Consider the following 22,243-nt stretch of genomic DNA (forward strand, 5'->3'; position numbering starts at 1 on the left):
CAGGGAAAGTAGCAGCAGATGACCCAAGTACTTGGGCCCCTGCCACCCAGGTTGGAAACCAGGATGAATTTCCTGGCTCCTGGCTTTGGCCTGGCCCATTGGCCACTGCAGTCATTTGGGGAGTGAACCAGCAGATAGAGGATCTGTCTTTTCCTCTCTACCCCTACCCCAATAATTCTGCATTTCAAATAAATAAGTCTTAAAAAAATTTTTCAAAATAGCTATCATTATAGCACTATTTATTGTATCCACTAGAGGACTCCTCTCAGAACAGCTCAAAGTATCTCCCCTCACTCTGTGGCCTCTGGCATTTGATGCTCAACTAACTCTTGAGTTGGGCCACTGGCTATACATCAGTGTTAGAATGAAAACATTCCCCCTACTTTAACACCTCCTGGTAGTTCAATAAAGCGATGTTTAAATAACTGAACTGGCTTCAATGAACTGTACTTGCCATTTTTTCCTGCTTCTTAGCTAGATAAAATGGAGATAATTATGAAGTGGATGAGCAGGTTTAATGAAAGCCAGTTTCTTTTGGTATACTCCTGAAGCAGCAATCATCATCTGTTTGGCTTTTGAAGAGCAACAATTATAATCACTTAAACCCCCAAGGGGAACAAAAATAGAATTTACATTAGCATATAAAATATACAGCTGGATTGGGCAAGCCTACAAAATTCTGGGGAAATCATTCTAATCTGAATGCTATTCAAACTCAGAAGTAAAATGAGTTCAAGAGTATTTTACATACTTCCTTCCTATAAAATAATACAATATGACAATGTTGAGAGGATTTTCCTAAAAATGAACACAGGGAAATAAAAAACTGTTGCCAGGAGAGAATCCCAGTGGGAACAGGCTAAACTGTATTGCCATGATATCAAGGAGCAAAATGCATAATGGTGTTCACATAAAGTACTAATCACTCTGAAGTAAAGGTTTTTTTTTTTTTGTACTAATGCTACATATGTATTGGAGTTCAAGAAGAAAAAATAAGGTAATTTTCATCTAATCATGGATGAAATTTAATCATAAATAAGGAAACTTTCAGATTAGTAGTATTTCTCTGGCTTTGGTTGCAAATGTGAAAGCAACACAAAGGAAAGTGACGTCCCTGAAGTTGACGTCCTATTGTTCTTAAGCTGAACACTTTTTCCTATTCTAAAACACCATCCTGGCATGGGTGCTGTGGTGTATCAAGTAAAGCTGCTACCTGGGACTCTGCACCCAACATGGTCCACTTCTGATCCAGCTCCCTGCTAATGACCTGGGAAAAGCAATGGAAGATGGCTGAACTGCTTGGGCCTCTGCCATCTACATAGGAGACCAGAAGAAGCTCCTGACTCCTGGACATGGCCATCTGGGAAATGAACCAGTGGATGGAAAACCTCTGTCTCTGCTTCTCCCTCCCTCTCCCTCCATAGCTCTGACTTTAAATAAGTAAATTTCTAAAAGAAAAAAAAAAACTGTTGTATCATTTCCTCTCAAATAATCTCCTTCGTACACACCTCCCTCTTTCTTATTCTAGCCCAAATCACAGGCAACCTCCCATATCATTTATGTTATATAATTACTTTTTGCTTTTGTATGTCTTTCACATTTGCAAGACACCTTTATTATTTATTTATTTATGTTTGGGAGAGCATAGAAGGATAAAAATGGAGTCTTTGCTTTATCCATTATGCTACTTGCAGCAAAACACTAACATAATCAATATATGAAAGGCTTTCCCGGCTGTGCACATTTATCAAAGGCAGTGTATCTGAGAAATTACGCTAATGAATCTTGAAAAACTCAGCATCCTATGCGGAAGACTTGCTCTGCCCTTATCGTAAGTGCATATCAATATGTAAAGATGAGAAAATACATACTTCATCTTTCTATAGATTATTTGAAGTTCCACTCTACTTTTTAAATGGAAAAAAAACAAAGTCAGCGTATAAAACTTCCACCTCCCCTGAGAAGCCTTCCCAAAAACCATAATAAAGCCAACAGCAGGTGTATTGGTGATAGCTCCCACTGTGCTCCTGAAAGCACTCTGTATATACCTCTGATACCGATGATCTCACTACAGTGGCCATGTCTGTCTCCTACACAGTGTGTATTACTCAACAGCACAGCCATCTTTTCTAGTCAGATGCTCCTAGGCTCCAGCACTCTGCCTAACCTAGTAAGCATGCATTAATGTTTGCTGAGGAAGGTATATCACTCATTTGTATTCCCAACACATCATACTATTATAGTAAGACTCAAACTTAGATATTAAATACCATCTCTGCCACAATATCAGATTTAATAGTGACAGATGAAGCACTGAGAAATTGAAATTCAAAAGTCTAGATTTCTGTGCTTTCATTATCCTTAACAAAGAATAGCGGTAAGCTTTTAACTTGTTATTAAATATTTATAAACATTAATCAGTCCTTTAAACTATCCTATGGTTAATCATTCTTACTGGAAACACTTAAAAAAAAAAAACCTGAGTTTTTAGTTGTTAATGCGGATGACCTTAGGTTTCATTAACTTTATAATCCCTTGTCAGTGTCTGTCAAGTATGGTGATATCTAGCTTGTGTTATTCTGCCTTTTCCACCTTCATGTTCTGAGGGGCTTTGAAACTCCACAACATACAGCTTTACTTTTTTTTTTTTTTTTTTTTTTTTTGACAGGCAGAGTGGACAGTGGGAGAGAGAGACAGAGAAAAAGGTCTTCCTTTTGCCGTTGGTTCACCCTCCAATGGCCGCCGCAGCTGGCGCACCGCGCTCATACAGCTTTACTTTTAACACAAAATGTAATGATTTCATGTTCAAAATAATTTACAAGGATAATTGTGGTGCATAACTCAAAGGATTTCAGAACTTATGCAAGAACTTCTTTAAGGTACTTTCACTCCACCCTACTTTAAACATATGCCACATTTTTCCTACTAATTTTTCAGGTGAAATTGTCATTTTATATGATATTATGAAGAAGCAGTAATGGAGAGATAGAAAAAAAAATAGACTCCACAAATCTATTCTAAAATATTTCCGGAATTTTAGTTAATAATAAATGTAGCTAATATTCTTATTAGATAAAAAATTTAGTTTTGTGGCATTAATTATCCCATAATTGATGAAAAATGAAAAACTGCTTCTAGTAACTTTCCTATTTTTGTTTCATACTGATATGACTTAACTTTTATATGTGTATATATGCTTATTATTAAAACATATAGCAGGTTTATGCACTTTTGATGAGTTTGAATGAAAAGGAAAACTGTCTAGATTTGGCACATAATAATGAGATACAAATTTACAAGTCAAAACAGAAATTAAATCTGATATTGAGTCAGAGCTTATATTTAATATATGCTTGATTTTTACCATTTATGCCATAACAATTCGATCCTACCATAGAAATTCCAATTATAAACATTCTATTAATGATGAAGAGAACTGAGCATGAACTTAAATTTAAATTTAAAATGAAGCCAATAATTAATTTCTTGGGGAACAGAAATTCAGGGATCTTTCAAGGCATAGACAAACAAAGTAGAGTTATAGACAGTAGGTGATCGACTCCTAGCGCACTGTTGAATTTGATGCTCGAGCCTCAAAATTCTCGCATTTATAACATGGTTCTTAAAAGTTTATGGTTACCTGACTTTAAGAAAAAAAGTCTATTGGCACTCTCATAGTTGGCACTCTCACAGTAACTTGGTTTAAAGATGGTGAATCCAGCTGATTTCACTTCATAAAATCTGAAATTTGCAAGTTGAGTGAATCCTTTTTTTAAAAGTTCCTCCCTTGACAAGACCATTAATTCAAAGGCTTGGCAAAAATGCATAATAAGCTCTCTGCATTTGAAAAAAATAAAGTAACCCAATTGAAGAAAAAAATTTACCCAAAACAACTCAGGAGCCCATTTATTGCATAAATGTGGACAGTTACTCTGAGTGCTTCATTTCTCTCAGGTGAAAGTGAAATAGTAAGCTGTCTTCTGCTGAATGTAAATGATGTCCTTAAACATTTCTTACAGATACTTACGGAACTTGAGTTACTAATCTTGATAAAATCTTAACATCTCTGCTTTTGCAGATCTACGCTAATAAACAAACCTGAGCAGATGCAGTATCCATGTCCCAATCTCCCAGGTTCAAAGATTTTGTAAATAACAAAAAAAAGCAAAATTAGATATTTTAAAGGAAAAGGATGTTCTCCCAGTGTTTATTAGAGCCTGTTATCTTTAAAGTTTAAAAAGCAGTCACCTAATAGGATTCACTTGAAACTTTATGCTTTCTGTACCACTTTCTAGTTGTTTCTTTAGTTCATGTAATGAGGGCAGTTTAAAAAAATGGAGAGCCCTTGATCATTGAACGATTAGGATAGAAGTTACCTTAGCATAAGTGTATTGAGATAAATTCTAACTTATAAAGAAAAATTATGGCAAGAAAATAAATCAAATGATTTGCTGCCTATAAAAATCATGTAACATTTTATCACTTTAGCTCATTGAATTTTTTTAAGTCTTTAAAATGAAAACTACATCCCAATTCAGTTGGTAAAATGAAAAGAATCACTGCTTATTTGTTTTAAGTGACTCTTTAAGATAAACTGGGTGTGTAGTTAAGTTTTCCTTTTTCACACTATTTGTTGAACTCTTTACTTAGTATAGGGTTATTCTTATGTGCTAAAGTTGATTGAAAATAGATCTTTGTAAAAAATAAGAATGGGCATAGGAGAGGGAGGAGGAAGAAGGGCGGGAGTGTGGGTAGGGTGGGAAAAATCAGTGTTCCTATATTTGTGTTTAGGAAATACATGAAGTCTGTGTACCTAAATAAAAGGTTTCTGGAGGAAAGAAAAAAAGAACGAATCCAATAAAGCACAGTCTTAAAGTTTTTTTAAAAAAAGTATAGTTGTATTTATTTTTGAATCTTTTTGTCATTATAATTAAGTTAATCTTCCTTTCGTTTGTTTTTGGGTCACAATGAAGAATGTCATAAATTCTCCATAATTAATATTCCACAGGAGAAACAACCAGCCAAACCCAGCTAATGGGATCACACTCAATTTGGGAAAGCCTTAGGATTATTTCAGTAAGTTCTTTTTCTTCAAAAATGTTTTATTGTGGAAAGTGCCAAGACTAACAGCCATCATCCGTACCCTTAGAATTTGTGGAGATTATGTGAGTTTTATGTAAGAGGGTCTTTATACATCTAGTAAATTATCTCATATTTTCCTATTGTATAACTATTAACATCTTCGTTGATTCTGGACCCAAGTTTGAAGTCATATTTTGATTCAAATACTTACTTTATAAGCTTTATGAGCTGTCTGATCTTAGCTACTCCGTTTCTTGGCAAAAAAGACCTACTGCCCAGAATATTCTGAAGATTAACTGAAATATCCCATTGAAAGTATTGCCTATATGACTGGATTATGGCAGGGAGACAACAAGTGTGAACTATTCAAGTTAACTTCTTAGCTTTTGTAGATTATGTATTTGATAAAAGATTAAGTACTGAACTTAATATAAATCAGAAGTAATAATGAAGATTACTTCTGCATTTCTTAAATTATTGTATTACTTTATAAAGCCATTCCTTTTTCACCTTTTTGTTGGCAGACACCTTTCATGCCCCAGATATGGTACAAACCTGTAGTGTTAATTAAAAACCTAGCTGTTCTCCACTCCCACTGCCTGTATCTCCACCACTTTTCTTCTTTAATGAATGAACACCTATTAACTCCAAGTGAGTTAGTGTTATGGAAGGCAATGAATATTGCTATGAGAGCACTACTTAGTTGAAAACACTTAGAATTTTGTTCTTATGTACATTTTAGCTTTCTGCTTTTTGTAAATTTTTTCTAATGGACTGAGGTTTAGAGAAAATATCAGAATATGGCTATTATATTTCTAATTGCCAATAACATACAAATAGAAGATTTATATTTTTGTATAAAAATGTTAAGCAATCTATTATTCTAGAAAAAAATGTATTATTATAGTATTACATTCTGATATAAATAAATTTCCATATTTGGAATATTGAGCAAACTTAAAACTGGCATAGAATGATGGCATTATTTAGGCAAAGTATTAGGAATATGTGATTTTAAATAGTATAAGTAATTTTAAAGGGAAATATGCCACATGTACTCTTATAATTTATAAGATAACTTTCAATACCCACCTTATTTTAAACAGTATCTTTTTATGGGTGTTTTCAACTGAAACAGTATTTTCCAAATGTAGGTAGAAAACCAAAGTTGAGGGCTTGTTTTGATTGAAGCTGCTTTTAAAGTAATTTTGACTAAAAGTGTTTTTCTCAAAATGTCCAAGTAATCTAATTTTATATATGTACATGGCAAATATTTTCTTATAATTATTTATACAAAAGTACTACATAATGAATTCTCATCTTACATAATATTGTATACATGAATATAGTTTAAGATGTTTATTTAAAACACCAGATAATGCTAGTATAGTTCTAGATTTCTTACAAAATTAAATAGCTGTAGTAATTAAATAGTCTGGTCCAAAATGAGTTATATAGCTAAGAACATTGTTAACTGACTTTCTTCAATCTAAGAACATCAGTGTATAAGAAAATCAAACTTTCCAACTGAAATTCTTAACTAGTAAAAATACATAAAATATGATACTCTAAATCTTCTGAGTTTTTTTTTCCCAAAAGTTTTACTGAATCTATTCTTCCTGTACCCACACAGGAAGTTTAGTTACCCATTTTGGGTAGTGTAGCTACCCATTTGGTTTTTAAATTCTCAAACTGAAAACTGTTTTAAGGATAGTAATTGCAAATGACAAGACTGAAAGCAGTAGTGATATCTGGAAGCTGACTGCATAAAGTATCACTTTCTTGTGATACTTACTGGTATACTGTAGGAGCTTTATATAGAAAAGAACCAAAAAAGTCAGTTGTTGAGATGTTACTAAATTTACCCAATAAAATGCATCAATCATTATTGCAATATAGTTTTTAAATTATTTTGTGTATTTCCTATGATCATAGGAAGTTTATGATTACTTTAGGAAAGACCTTGAGAAATGTAGGCACATGCAATTATATCTACACATATGTAAATGGAGTTAAGAATGCACTCAACAAAACAAGAATACTCTCCTTTCAGGGGGCATTTTTGTTTCCACCCCATCCTTCAAAGGAGAAGACTGAGATGGCATGGCCATCAGAGAATGAGCAGGTCCATCCCATCATAAGGCAGCCCAGTCATCTCCATGGCAACGGCCCTCAATAAGTTAAAAGGCAACTAGATCCACAAACAGAAAAAGTTTTAAGACTACTGAGCACTACTAATTCCTTTCCTTAAAGTGCAGAGCTGGCCAAACAATTTAGAATTCTTCAGAGCAAAGGTTGAGCCTTTCACTCTTTCGGAATTGTCAGCTTTGCCACAAATACTAAGTTGGATAGCTATTCTCAGAAAACGAATGAGATAAAAGGGGCAGAGCTCAGAAATCTTTCTCTGCAATATATTTCCTTTTACAACAAATAAAGAGATGATTTTAAAACAAATAGAGGGCGTTGAAGAAGAACTCTTAAATCAATCTGGACATTTTGGTTTTAAAAAGTGGGGGTGAGGTGACAAGAAGGGAACAGTAATAAAGAGGGTAGTAAGAATTCCTTTCTCCAGTCTGAAATCTGTTAAGATCATAATTTCCCAAATGCATTATTTGATTATCATTCTGCATTTAAAATTCATTTAGAAAGGATGTCTTCTAATGGTGCTACTTGAGGAAGAGTCACGAAGACAGGGCACGGTCTGACTTCAGGTGAGGGCACAGAGATTGTTGTACTGGCTGAGGGTGACCCCATGGTCCCTTTTTGCCTTTAGGATTTTGATCAGGAATGACCTGGCTACTGTGCCAAGTTCAGAAGTCAGAGCTGCAAGGTTCTTTAAAAACCAGACAATAACCTAGTTCCCTCCTCTCCCTGCATGCACCTCTCCCCTGCTGATTGCCAACTCTCACCCAGTTTAAATGCACCATACCCTTTACCACCCCAAGAGTATCGAACAGATAAATACAGACCTTGTGTACTGACCATAGTAGAGAGAAAAACAAAATTAGAACTACTGGTTTTTGTCTGGTGGTTTAACCTACCCCTCCTCCCAGCCCCCAACCCTTTGTGTGTGAGGACTCCCCTTCAAAGCACCCACAGACCGAGCATACGAGAATAAACGGTAATTTTTGGTTTAAAAGTTCACTTACCACAGCAACCTCATATTGCTTTGTCATGCTTTTTGCACTTAATTTTTCAAAACTGCTTGTGCAGGGCGCAGAACTGGGAAGGCAGGACTAAAGTATCTCTAGTAATCACAACAAAAAGGAGAGAACATTTCACCAATCGGAATTACATATAAATACACAATCAAACCCCAGAGCAAGAGGGAACGGTTCAGACTACACTATGGAGGGGGAGGGGGTGGGAAAAGCCAAGCTAACAAAACAAAAGGTAAAGGGGAGAGTTGAGTGGTTGGAGGGGAAATTGATCCAAGCCGCCTTTTGACCACCACCACCGCCGCCGCCCCCAGCACGCTAGGATTACCCGAGTGACTGCACTTGCCTCCAGCCAGCTCAGCTGCAGGAGACGAGAGCCCCGTCTAAGTTCACTAGCCCTGCCACAGTCTTCCACCGCCTGACGGATCCGTTCAGGAAAACACTTGCAGAGGCATCCACCCGCTTGAGGTCTGGGCTTGGCTGCTGCTGTGGGGCTGCTGCCGCCGGGGTGGCTGCGAGCAGCTGCTAGGATCTTCGCTGTGTCGTTCCTGCCTCATTCGCGCTGCACAATAGCCCCGGCTGGGTGCACCTCATTAAGCCAGCCCGAGAGCCCCAGGAGCAGGGCAAGCGGTGTGACAAGCGCTGCCCCTTTGTAATGACTGTGATGGATGCAACCGAAGGGTGGGGTCTGGGTGGGTCAAAACTGTTAATGACAGTATGTATCATTCTGTCTGTCCGCCAGGAGAAGGAAGCCCCCTGCCCTCCCCTAGGACGGTCTCTCTCTCTCTCTCTCTCTCTCCCTCCCCCTCCCAGACTTTCCTCCTTCTTTTCCCACCTCCCTGTGGCACTTTCTGCTGCAGTCGGCGTTCAAATCACTATGAAAACCATCGGGTCGTTTCCAACTGGACAGATGACAGAATTTACGCAAAACACTTAAGGAAGGAGAAGGTCCTAAACTCGAAAAGTGCCGACGAAAGGGACGAAAAAAGCCGGGCTGGGCTGGGGGCAGGTGGGGAGCGGGCAGGCCGCCGACTGGTCAATAGTTTGCATCTGTCGGTGCACCAGCACCAACTCTGCGCCGCACCGGCCGGCACGGGCAGGCGCACCGCGTCTCAGCGAGCGCACGCCGGCGCCTAGGGGGCAGACCGCGGGGTGAGCAAGTGGAGGAAGCTGCCCAACCCCAGCGGAAACGGCAAGAGGCCCCGAGACGGCCGGCTGCCAGTGAGGGAGGAAGCCTGCACCCAGACAGCCCACCCGACCCCATGGGGAGGAGCTGCCAGCGCGCGGGGGCGAGTTTCAGGGCTCGAGACGGCCGGTTCGGGCGAGGGCCGCTGCCCCGCGGCCGTTGGGTCCCCCTCGGACCGACGCTCCTGTCCCTCCTCAGAGCTCTGAGCTCACAGGTGCGCAGCAAAGCCCCTGCCGCCAGCGCTAGCCCCCACCACCGCTTCCTCTCCCCCGCCCCTCCCCCGGCCAGCACCCCCTCCCTGTCTCACTCGGCCTGGGGCTCCCGGTGACTCCAGGTTGCCCCCAGAAGGCAAAAAAGAAACATTTTTCCTTTCACCCCTTCGTGGGGAGTTTTGGTTCTCTACTTCACCGCCTCCCGGTTTCCGATACCGCTTGAAAAGGTTGGCGTATACTTGTTTTTCCCTTTCAAATTTGTTGGTGGTCCCAAGAACCTAGTTCACAGGCGTCCGTTTTTCATTTGTAGAAAAAGCCATACAGAACATTTTATTTCTCTACGTGGACAGATAGACTTATTTCACACTCAACTTCCATTTCAACGTACTGGGCTGCTGACGCTCTGGATGCGCTTTGCAAAGCACCTTCCAAACATCCTGAGCCGTTCTCCAGAACCGCCAGGAAGGCATTCACTGTGTTTATTAGAGTTTATGGAGCACCACTTCTCGACACTGTGCAATCAACTATTATGTCTTTATCGTGGATGCCTTATAGCAGCCAAGAGAAAGCAAGTAGCAGAGAGAAAACAGGGCATTTATGTCTAATGAAGCATCTCTCCCATTTTATGCCTGCTATTTATTTATTTATCATTTAAAATTTGTGTATATAGCTTGTGCAACCTGTTCTAGGCCATGGGAAGGCACTAAAGACTGTATGCTGCACCCCAAAGAGCTACTGATCCACAGGGAAGGTAAAAGATCCAGGGGCTCTTAATAGCTCCTCCTAAGAAACCACTTCTAACGGGAAGGAGAGACCTAGGCAGAGGACTGACCTCCTGGGGGTCCTTCAGGTTGTCAACCTTCAGGGCCACAAAAAGTCTTCCCCACCCCTTTTTAGAAAATCAAGTAGCTTATGAGAGGAGGAGGGAGAGGAAGAAAGCTCAGTTCACTCCCCAAATGCTTGCAACAGCTGGGACAGGAGCTCCATGGCGTCTCTCACATGGGAGGCAAGGATCCAACTATTTGAGCCATTACCTGCTACCTCCCAGGGTGTGGATTGGCAGGAGGCAGGAATCAGGAGAAGAACCAAGACTCAAACCCTGGCACTCTGAAAGGGTATGTTGGTGTCGCAGCCAACCTCTTAACCTCTAGGTCAGATGCCTGTCCACCAAACCCCTGTTTTTAACCAATTACTTTTCACAATTCTATGCTTTGAAGGTAGTAGCAGGTTTCTGTTCATATATGTCCTAGAATTAAATATAAAGGCATGGGGTTGGATGGAGCTAGGTGGAGGGAAGACTATTTGTAAGTAGTGAGATCTAAATTAATTGCCTAATTTATTGACTGACAGTAATAGCAATTTTGCGTAGATGAAATCCTTTTTTCTTGATGAAATCCTTAGAGATTTACCTTTTTGAATACAAATTCTCTTTAGAATTCTATATATTTACATAGAATGTAGAATTATATGTAAATTGTTCATGTAAATAGTTCTCTTAAGAGGCATCTGAAAACTACTTTGGTACATTTCCCTTTTATATTGTTTTACTAATAGTTTGCATTAAGTGTATAAAATAATTGGAATCAGAGATAGTGAATGGATTTTGCAGTCCATTATTTGTAAGCATAATAACAAGCCAAAAAGATTTGTTATTGTTAAAACTCTCCATTTCCTCAGTACCTGGATGGGCAAGATACTAAACACTATTCTGAACACCTTCTGAATGAAAGCTACTAAGGTATTTTTGAACAAATAGCTCATTACCTGACTGGACAAGTTTGTTTGTTGTTTCCGAAATTGTCTTTTCAACTATTTTGAACCCATCCTGGAAAGCATCCAATTTAATAAGTTTGTTTTTCTCTGATCTACCTTTCTGCTTTTTCTACCCTATAACTTTGTTTATAAAGGGAGGGAAAATGAAAAGAATGGGAATGCCAACTAACGGAAGAAAGGTATTTTCCTTGACACTTTGAAAGATAGATTAAAAGACAATGAATTTTGAAATTGGGTCTTTTAAAAAGCAAAAATTTTAAGATGTGATAAAAAAAAAACAACTCCAATAAGTATATGCATTAAATATATTAACCTTGTGAAACACAAGATTGCACCTGGGAGAAGTTAACACAGTTGGAGATTATTAAGACATATCAACTCACTCAGCATTAATGAGAACCTGAGCCTAGTATGGAGCACAGTTGTACTGAATTGGCAAGAATTATACACTTAAATGTAAATCAGTGTTTTTTTTAGGAGATGAAAATACATCAAGCCCAAAGAAAAACTGTAGGCAGATTAAAAAAAAGAAAACTATCCTGCAAAAATGTTTATCCTACCAAAAGTTCCTAGCCCAGCTTGCAATAACCCATATAATAGTGTTAATACTACTTTGAAAACAGGCTGTTTAATACCTGAACAAAATAATATTTTCTATATTAATATAATTTTGTGCTTGATTTATTTTAGGCTTTGCTCTATCTGTGGAAGGAAAGGTAGAAGGCAAAATAGTTTCTTTGGCATACATTAAGGACTACATTATAATCAATAAAAGCAAACCAAGTCTGGAAAATATATAAGCTAGGTATTAAAGAAGTAATTCACTACCTATAAATCTCCCACCAGTGGGTGACTGTTGAGTGTCCCGTGAGGGCTTCAGTGACTAATGGAATATAGTGGTTAATCTCAAGTGACCTTGGCTATCTCCTTTTAGAAACTGCACATCAAGTTCTGTTACATGTGAGAGCACAATCATTGTGTACAAATCCAGTAAGGATTTTACAGAATGCTCTTTAATGAGCAAGTATAATACTCAGTGTTTGGGAAAGCATTTATCTTCAGGCTGTTAATAATTTCTTTTTCTTTTATTTGAAAGAGAAATGAAGAGAGTATCTACTGGTTCACTCCCCAAATGCCTGAAGCCAGGAGCCAGGCATTCCATCTGGTCTCCCACATAGGTGCCAGGGACCCAAGTTCTTGAGCCATCATCTGCTGTCTCCCAGGATGTGCATTAGCAGGCAGCTGGATTGGAAGTGGAGTCAGGATTCAAACCAGTCACTAGGATGTGGGATGCGGGCATCCCAAGCAGTGATGTAGCTGTTTCACCAAAGGGCTTTCCCTTGTTACAATGTTTAAACCTGTGTTAGCAGGGTTTGGGGGATTATATAAAAATCCATTCCATTGTTATAAACTAGATGACTTGGTCAATTTCCTTAACCACTCTAGATCACACTCTATCTTTAGTAAATTTAAAAGAACAAGGACCAGATCCTACAGATGTGATGATTTAAAGATGCAAAATGTGAAAGCACACTGCCTATTGAAATATCAATCCATTTGAGTCAGATAGTGTAATTTGGCTTACTCAATACAAATTCTCAACCTCCTGCTTCCTTATCTTACTCTAATTTACAGATTGGAAAATGGAATATTTGATTTCTCAGTTTTATTTGCAACTAAAAGTGGTTGTTTAACAGCCCTGGCAACTTAAATACATATTTGCTGAAGGATTTTGTGGAAATACTTTTGCTTTCCTAATGAAAGAAGAATAGACACAGCAGTCACAATTTTTCCGCTTTTGTCCTACTGCCTTCTCCCTACTTGAAATCTTATCTGATGTCTGGAGATGGAGAAGCCATCTTCTCACTATGAAGCAATACATATGAGTTGAAGGCCGATTTTTGAGAAGTGTTGAAGAAAGATGAGAAGAACCTAGGTTCCTGATGGCATACTTGTCCTGCTCAATTAGTGGGGGACTGCTTACCTTCAGACTTCTTGTTGCACAAACATTCTTTTAAAAGTTTATGGAGGGGGCCCGCGCCGCGGCTCACTAGGCTAATCCTCTGCCTTGCGGCGCCAGCACACCGGGTTCTAGTCCCGGTCGGGGCACCGGATTCTGTCCCAGTTGCCTCTCTTCCAGTCCAGCTCTCTGCTGTGGCCAGGAAGTGCAGTGGAGGATGGCCCAAGTGCTTGGGCCCTGCACCCCATGGGAGACCAGGATAAGTACCTGGCTCCTGCCATCGGATCAGCGCAGTGTGCCAGCCGCAGCGCACTGGCCGCGGCGGCCATTGGAGGGTGAACCAACGGCAAAGGAAGACCTTTCTCTCTGTCTCTCTCTCTCTCACTGTCCACTCTGCCTGTCAAAAAAAAAAAAAAAAAAAAAAAAAGCTTATGAAGGGGTTGGCACTGTGGTGTAGTGGGTAAAGCTACCACCTGTAGAGCTGGCATCCCGTATGGTTGCCAGTTCGTGTCCCAGCCATTCCACTTCTGATCCAGCTCTCTGCTATGGCCTGGGAAAGCAGTAGAAGATGGGCACTAGCAGGAAGCTGGAGTTGGGAGCCAGAGTCAGATATCAAACTCAGATACTCTTAGGCATCTTAACCAGCACCCTAACCACAAGGCTAAAATTGTGCCCCTCCACAAACTTTTCAAAATCCCTGGGCCCCTGCACTCATGTGGGAGACCCAGAGGAAGCTCCTGGCTCCTGGCTTCCATTCTGTGCAGCTTGGGCTGTTGCAGCCATCTGAGGCATGAACCAGTGGATAGAAGACTCTCTCCCTCCCCCCACCTACCTAACCTACCTACCTCTGCCTCTCTGTAACCCTGCCTTTCAAATAAATAAATAAATCTTTAAAAACTTACGGAAAATGAAATTAAAAGATGCATTTGTTTTGATCCAAAAATTTTGAAATCCATTTTAAAAATTCATGGAAAATACTTAAGAAAAACCGCATGGATTTCAAAACTCTTGTACCAATATAAATTTTTAATTCCATTTTCCACAGGATTTGTAAAAGTTTATTTGATTTGTAGACACAGAGAGAGATGTAGAGACAGCTCTCATCCACTGGTTTGCTTCCCAAATGCCTACAATAACCCAGCCAGGAGATGGGAACTCCATCCAGTTCTCCAACGTATGTGGCAGGAACTCAACCACTTAAGTTACCACTGCTGTCTCCTAGGGTCTGCACTAGCAGGAAGCTGGAGATGGGAGCCAGAGTCAGATAGCGAACTCGGGTACTCTTAGGCATCTTAACCAGCACCCTAACCACAAGGCTAAAATTGTGCCCCTCCACAAACTTCTCAAAGTATCCTTACTTATGAAAAAATAAACTGCTCCTGACTTTGCCATAGTTAAATAGGTAAATATAACTGGAAATTTTCCTACCTGATATATCTGCTTTATTCCTGCTTGTAAATTAAATCTGCCTAAATTATTTACATCACCCTAAATATCAGCTGAAGGATTCAGTTGAAAGATCTCTCAGAGATTCTATCCATAACGTAATGGAAGTGGATTGAGTACTCAAATTATTGAACTAGAATGTGGTTTGTAAGGACCTTTTTTTTCCCTCCCCTGAGGATGTCCTATAAATTGTCCTAAAACAGGTTAGAGTTCAAATTCACTTCCATTTTTATTAATACATTCTTTTTTGCTGTTGTTTTCCTGCTGGGATGTATTTACCTTTGGATGCAAACCAGAGCATTCGTTTTGGAAGACTATCAGAGCTTATTAAATTCATGATTCTAGTTTGCTGCCATAGCTCCAAATGAATTTGAATGTCCTCTTTAGGAATTGTGTTCAGAAACTGGATCACAGTTTTAGGAAATGGCAACAGTGTTAATCTTAACAAATATGTTCTTTAAAGATTGAATTTATGATTCAATTTAGAATTTTTTCACAGTCAAATCAGGTAAGTGATATGATATAGGGTAGGTTTTTGTTGTTAGAGAAACAGTTAGGCATAATAATAAGATGTAAAACAAGCTCAAAATAATGAGCTTGTTTAAATAAGCATGTGTCTTCCAAGGACACTGCTTTGGAGACTCATACATGGTCATATGTGTTAGTTAAACATGTCAGCCTAGCAGCTACTTTTAGTTGCTATTTCTCTGTTTCTTTGAGTAAACCAGATGTTGTCTTTTCACCTTTCCCTTTCCATCCTGTCATAAATTTCCTATTGAGACAGGCTCAGTGTTCAATTGAATCAGATATTTTTATAGTACTATCATTTTACTATCATTGAGTTTTAAAAAATATAAGTATCTGGGCTGGCGTGTGATACACTGGTTTAAGCCACCACCTGCAATGCTGGAATCCTATATGAGCACCTGCTGAACACACCTGGGAAAGCAGTTGGAAGATGGTCTAAGTGCTTGAGCCCCTGCCACTGACATGAGAGACTCGAATGCAGTTCTAGGTTCCCTATTTTTTCTTGACCCAGCCCTGGCATTACAACAGTTTGGGTGTGAGCCTCTGGGTGGAGGATCTCTGTGTAACTCTGCCTTACAAATAAATAAATAAATCTTTTAAATAGAGTACAAGTATCAAGACCAAATATTGACATGAGTAAGATAGTAAGATTTTGAATCAAACAATTTCATTTGAATACCATCTTTACTACTTACTAGCTGTGTGACTTGAATAGTTATTTAATTAGTTAAAACTGTTTTCTAATCTGTAAAATAAGGATAAAAATAGTACCTATCTTAGAGAGTTGTCATGAATATCAAATAAGACAATAAATATGGGATTTGTGTACTGTACATGCAGTAAGTGATCAACAAGCACTACTTGTGATAATACCATGTTAGGCAGATAGTGAGGACTTTGAAATACTTAAAATGTAAAGAATCTTAAGTGTTTCTAGGCATTGCTAGTAAAAATTGCAACATTAAAATAATTTAGCTAATTATGAGTTAATCATGGATAGTTAACATGAACTGATATTGGATATTTATCACCTTGTTTGGGGTACTAGAAAAAAGAAATTGGTTCTGAACAAACCAGTTCTGGTTCTGGTGTGTGATTATAGGTAACATTCTTTACCTACCCAAGTGTCATTTTTATGGTTTAACTAATGTCTGTCTTTCTAGAGAAATGTCCTTAAAAAATAGATATGAACTTTGTTATTCCTTTACTTGCCTTTGTTAATGAAGAATGGAAAACCAGATGCATTTTCTACGAATCAAGAAAACACAATTAGCATGTTGTTTACAAAATATCTCTATTCTACTGCATAGAGAACTAAGATGAAATTGGAAGAGAGATGATTATTGGTTTAGATCATATGTATTCATGATCTATCAAGCCAAGGTGATTAAACAAAAATCATTGTTTGGGTACAAGTTTCTAAATTTTTCTATCTTTTACTGCATCTATATACTGAGTAAGTGGAATATGAATGTGCTTTATTATTCAGTTTTCTGTTTTCAGCTAATTTTAACAAAATACATTTTTTTCATTTGATTCATCAAGACATTCCTGTCTCTGGCAGGAAGGAGGGAGATCGACTGTAGAAGGGGTAAGCAAAATGAGAGATGAAATAGAATCTTCCAGAAATTTGTATTTGATTGGAGTTTATTATGTGTATAAGGGTGGAACCTCAAAAAGGATTTTTTTGGGGAGTGAGGCAGGAAAAAGAAATCTAATGTCCTCCAAAAATTTAGATTTTTAAAGATTTCATATTTTGATAGAGAAACAGGTTATGATATGTATTTTATGCTATCTTGAAAATAATATTTACTCAGAAACAAAAGTGTGTATATATACATATATTAAATCTTCATTTTTTTATATAAAGGTAGAAGACTCTATGGTAGATCAGTGGTTCTCATAGTGTGATCTAAAGTCATCATCACCAATTATTAGAAATGAAAGTTTTGGCCGGCGCCGCGGCTCACTAGGCTAATCCTCTGCCTTGCGGCACCGGTACACCAGGTTCTAGTCCCGGTCGGGGCGCCGGATTCTATCCCGGTTGCCCCTCTTCCAGGCCAGCTCTCTGCTGTGGCCAGGGAGTGCAGTGGGGGATGGCCCAAGTACTTGGGCCCTGCACCCCACGGGAGACCAGGAGAAGCACCTGGCTCCTGCCATCGGATCAGCGCGGTGCGCCGGCTGCAGCGCGCCAGCCGTGGCAGCCATTGGAGGGTGAACCAATGGCAAAGGAAGACCTTTCTCTCTGTCTCTCTGTTTTACTGTCCACTCTGCCTGTCAAAAAAAAAAAAAAAAAAAAAAAAAGTTTTAAGGCTTCATCCCAGACTTCCTGAATCAGAAATTCAGGCACGCTCAGCAATCTCTGTTTTATTAAGCCTTTCAGGAGATTTGACGCATTAGTTAAGATTTCTAAACCCAGGGACCAGCATTGTGGCATAGCAGGTAAAGCTACTGTCTGTGATGCCTGCATCCCATATAGATGCTGGTTGGTGTTCCTGCTGCTGCACTTAACGATCCAGCTCCCTGCTAATGCACCTGGGAAAGCAGCCGAGGATGGCCTGAATTCTAAACCCAGCTGTAGGTTTGTGCAAAGGAATATGTCCTTTGTAGGTTGAGTTTGCAGTTACTCATATCAGGAGAATGAGTCTCTATCCACACCCTTAGAATCTGGCTTGGATTTGTAAAGTACTTTGACCAATAGGATGTAGAAGTAGTGACAAGGTGCCAACACCGAATCTTGGCCTCAAGAGGCCCTTTATTCCTCCTCTCCCTTGGTATCCTGGCATTATCATGTCAGCAGTCCTAGAGTAACCTGGTAAAACAGGAGAGCGCAGGGAGGAGAGTGCACTTGTCCCACTGAGGCTATCCAGACCAGCTTCCAGCCAGCCAGTTCCTAAATATATGATGGAGCACAGCCATGGTCAGCAGATTTCACCTGCAGGATCCACAGCCAAGAGTAGAACTGCTCTGCTGACTCCCAGGCCCAAGAGCAATAGTCAATGCTTGTAATTTTAACCAGTGAGTTTTGGTATGCTTTGTTATGCAGCAGTATGTGAAATGATACACTCTACCATAAAATATAGAATGGGTAGCTATCGAGTTAAAATTACAAGAATCTAGTAACATTTTAGTGAGGATCAGACATCATGTTATTTGTGAGATGATAACATTTGCTATTATGGAAAATGTTATGTGTGCTGTTTTATTATTATTATTTTTTTGACAGGCAGAGTGGACAGTGAGAGAGAGACAGAAAGGTCTTCCTTTTCTGTTGGTTCACCCCCCAGTGGCCGCTGTGGCCGGCACACTGCGCTGATCCGAAGCCAGGGGCCAGGTGCTTCTCCTGGTTTCCCATGCGGGTGCAGGGCCCAAGGACCTGGGCCATCCTCCACTGCACTCCCAGGCCACAGCAGAGAGCTGGACTGGAAGAGGAGCAACCAGGACAGAATCCGGTGCCCCAACTGGGTCTAGAACCCAGTGTGCCGGTGCCACAGGCGGAGGATTAGCCTATTGAGCCACGGTGCTGGCCCTATGTGTGCTGTTTTAAGGGTCAGCAGGCACTCTATATTTGCCATTGCTAAGTCTTTTTTTTTTTTATAAAGATTTTATTTATTTATTTATTTGAAAGAGTTAGAAGGAGAGGCAGAGAGAGAGAGAGAGTCTTCCATCCAATAGCTCACTCCCCAATTGGCCGCAATGGCTGGAGCTGTGCCAAACTAGAGCCAGGAACCAGGAACCAGGAGCTTCTTCTGGGTCTCCCACGTGGGTGCAGGGGCCCAAGGACTTGGGCCATCTTCTACTGCTTTCCCAGGCCATAGCAGGGATCTGGATAGGAAGTGGAGCAGCCAGATCTCGAATTGGTGCCCAAATGGGTTGCTGGTGCTTCAGGCCAGGGTGTTAACCCGCTGTGCCACAGTGCAGGCCCCACCATTGCTAATTCTTAAAACACCCCACAGAGTAGATAACAGGACTAGTCCTATTTTACTGATGAAGAAATTGCAAGTATTAGGGGTTGAAAAAAATCACTCAGTGCTACACAGTTAGTAGTGAAGTTGGTGACCTTTTGGTTACCGAGTCCCTGTCTTCCCACTCTGCCTCACAGCAGGAATGAGAAGGACCAGGACTATAAACACCTTTCAGGCTAAAAAAAAAAAAAGTCCAATAACTTGGCTAATGTCACTTACAGTACAATGTTTGTGACTGTTAGAATGCCAAATACTCACCTGAGATCCTGAACAACAGTTGCTGAGTTGTTTTGTTGTGTAGAAGAATATTCCTTTTAAAAGGAGCCTAATAACTGATTCTGCTGTAGGTGAACCATGAATTATTGCAGAAAGTTTATGTCAAACTACTTGCAGAACCAGTACTCAGATCTTCATTTTCTGACTTTTAGGTCAATTAAAAACAGTGATTTATTTCAGGCATTTAGAGGCAGAGAGACTGAGGGAGGAGAGACAGAGAGGGAGAGATCACCCAACTGTTGATTCACTCCCTAAGTGGTCCCAATAGTTCGGGCTGGACCAGGTCAAAGCAAACCAAGAGCCTAGAACTCCATGCAGGTCTCCCACATGAGTGGCAGGATCCTGAGCTCTTGCTCCAACTTCTGCTGCTTTCCCAGGCACATTGGGAGGGAGCTGGATTGTGGAAGCGGAGCAACTGAAACTTGAACCAGTGCTCTTGGAGTGTTGGTGTCACAGGCAGCAGCTTAACCTGCTGTGCTGTCTCCAGTGAGGTCAATTTTAAGCTGAATTAGTGATTTTCCAGAGTGAGGATATGGATTCCCTCTAGTGATGGACGTAGTAAACTGTTAGGATGAATGTATGTTATCCAATTCCCAGGTGTGCAGGGATTGAAAACAGCAGCAATAGTGAAGGTCAAGGGGTACTGCTGTACTATTACACTGCCTCGGGTGGTTTATCTAGTTAAATTTACTTTCAGTGAAATCTAACAAAACCTTCAATAGAACGGGATTCAGAAGTTTCAGGTTTGACAGTGCTGAGTATGTAATGATGACCTTGGGTACGGTTTGAGTAACTAGATACCATTCCGTGATGGGGGCATTTAGCTTCAACCCCACATTTAGATGATACCTATCCTTGGGTAAAGGCAATACATGAATCTTTATTGATTCAGTCTAAAGGTTATCCTAATTTGACCATAATTTGCTAGTAGGTAGTCTCCTGTGTTATTGTATTCTTTGCTAACAGGTATCAGAGCTCAAACCAGGAACTGACTGGTGTGGCTATGCATAAATCATATTCATTACATGTTCTAGAGCTCAATACTTGCCTTTAAACTGCTCTCATAGTAAAGTCATCTACCTGCCTGGGTAACTGGTAATATTTTGCTACACGATTTACTTGATAACTGTGTTTTTGTCATGTCTACTCCACTCCCTTATTCCTTTCCACTCTCCCACCCGAGATGAAGAGACATCAGTGGCGATGTCTATGTTTGGATCAGGAACTTTTCTGTTTGTCTCTATGTTTAGACAGCCAGTCTCTCTGTAAGGCTTTCTTGTGGCAGCTGTCTCATCCACCTTCCAAGCCTTAAAAATGAATGACAGGTGAAGTAAATGACCAACACATAGTCATCATACCTGGTCCTAGGAATATGGAGCAGCATTAAAGGTATCCAGAGGACAGTGTCTTCCATTTTTGAAATTCTATGGATTCTATAAGCCAAACCTACCAGAAAAAGTAGTAAATTGCTGACAGGGAGCAAATGTTTGCCTCATGCCTACCCATTGTGAATGAACATTCAGAGACATGGTCCAGGGAGAAAAGTTGTGTCATGTTTTCATCTAATACTTACTGGATTAATTTCCATTGCTGCTATAACAAATGATCATAAATTCAATGGCTTAAAAAACACAATACAAAAAGATCAGAAATCTTGGGGCTGGCGCTGTGGCTCAGCAGGTGAATGCCCTGGCCTGAAGCGCCGGCATCCCATATGGGCACCGGTTCGAGACCTGGCTGCTCCACTTCCTATCCAGCTCTCTGCTATGGCCAGGAAAAGCAGTAGAAGATGGCCCAAGTCCTTGGGCCCCTGCACCCACGTGGGAGACCTGGAAGAAGCTCCTGGCTCCTGGCTTCTGGCTCCTGGCTTTGGATCGGCACAGCTCTGGCTGTTGCGGCCAACTGGGGAGTGAACTATCAGATGGAAAACCTCTTTCTCTCTCTGCCTCTCCTCTCTCTGTGTAACTTTGATTTTCAAATAAATAAATCTTAAAACCAAAAAGATCAGAAATCTGAAATGGGTCATATTTGTCCCAGGAGGAAACCATATTCTTGATTTTTCAGTTTCCAGAAAGCCAGGCACATTCCTTGGCTCCTGGCCTCCTTCTATCTTGAAAGCCAGAAGTGAGGAGTTGGGTATTTCTCACACTGACTCTCATGCCTTTTACTTCCACTAATAAGGATCTTTATGATTACATTGAGTCCAGCCAGATAATCCAAGATAATCTTATCACAAGGTTATCTGATTAGTAACATTAATTTCAGCTGACACTTTAAATCTCTTTTGCCATAGAAGAGAAGGGTACTTGAAAATTTTATGTTAACTGGAATTCAAAGAGAAGTATTTGGAATTCAGGCATAGTTGTTTTTTTTTTTTTTTTTTTTTTTTTTTTGACAGCCAGAGTTAGACAGTATGAGAGAGAGAGAGAGAGAGAGAGAGAGAGAGAGAGAGAGAGAGAGAGAGAAATGTCTTCCTTCCATCCTTCCATTGGTTCACCCCCCAAATGGCTGCTACGGCCAGCGTGCTGCGCCGATCCAAAGCAAGGAGCCAGGTGCTTCTCCTGGTCTCCCATGGGGTGCAGGGCCCAAGCACTTGGGCCATCCTCCACTGCCTTCCCAGGCCACAGCAGAGAGCTGGACTGGAAGAGGAGCAACCG

At 40.1% G+C, this 22,243-nt stretch overlaps 1 long non-coding RNA gene across 16 annotated transcripts in view; it reads left to right on the forward strand.

Moving 5' to 3' along the window:
• Positions 1 to 9,363: 9,363 nt before the first annotated feature.
• The window catches only part of LOC103346257 (uncharacterized), a 1,098,305-nt gene continuing 1,085,425 nt past the window's right edge, over positions 9,364 to 22,243 (forward strand). For 7 of the 16 annotated variants that reach the window (XR_011380304.1, XR_011380303.1, XR_011380310.1 and 4 more), the window contains exons 1-3: positions 9,366 to 9,640; positions 10,309 to 10,389; positions 11,316 to 11,376. This is a non-coding gene — a long non-coding RNA (uncharacterized lncRNA). Of the gene's footprint in view, positions 9,641 to 10,308; positions 10,390 to 11,315; positions 11,377 to 22,243 lie in introns of all 16 variants that reach the window. The other 9 variants (XR_007923860.2, XR_007923875.2, XR_007923861.2 and 6 more) reach the window with 4 other exon arrangements.

The sequence above is a fragment of the Oryctolagus cuniculus genome, chromosome 1, assembly GCF_964237555.1.
Source record: "Oryctolagus cuniculus chromosome 1, mOryCun1.1, whole genome shotgun sequence".
Taxonomy (NCBI): domain Eukaryota; kingdom Metazoa; phylum Chordata; class Mammalia; order Lagomorpha; family Leporidae; genus Oryctolagus; species Oryctolagus cuniculus.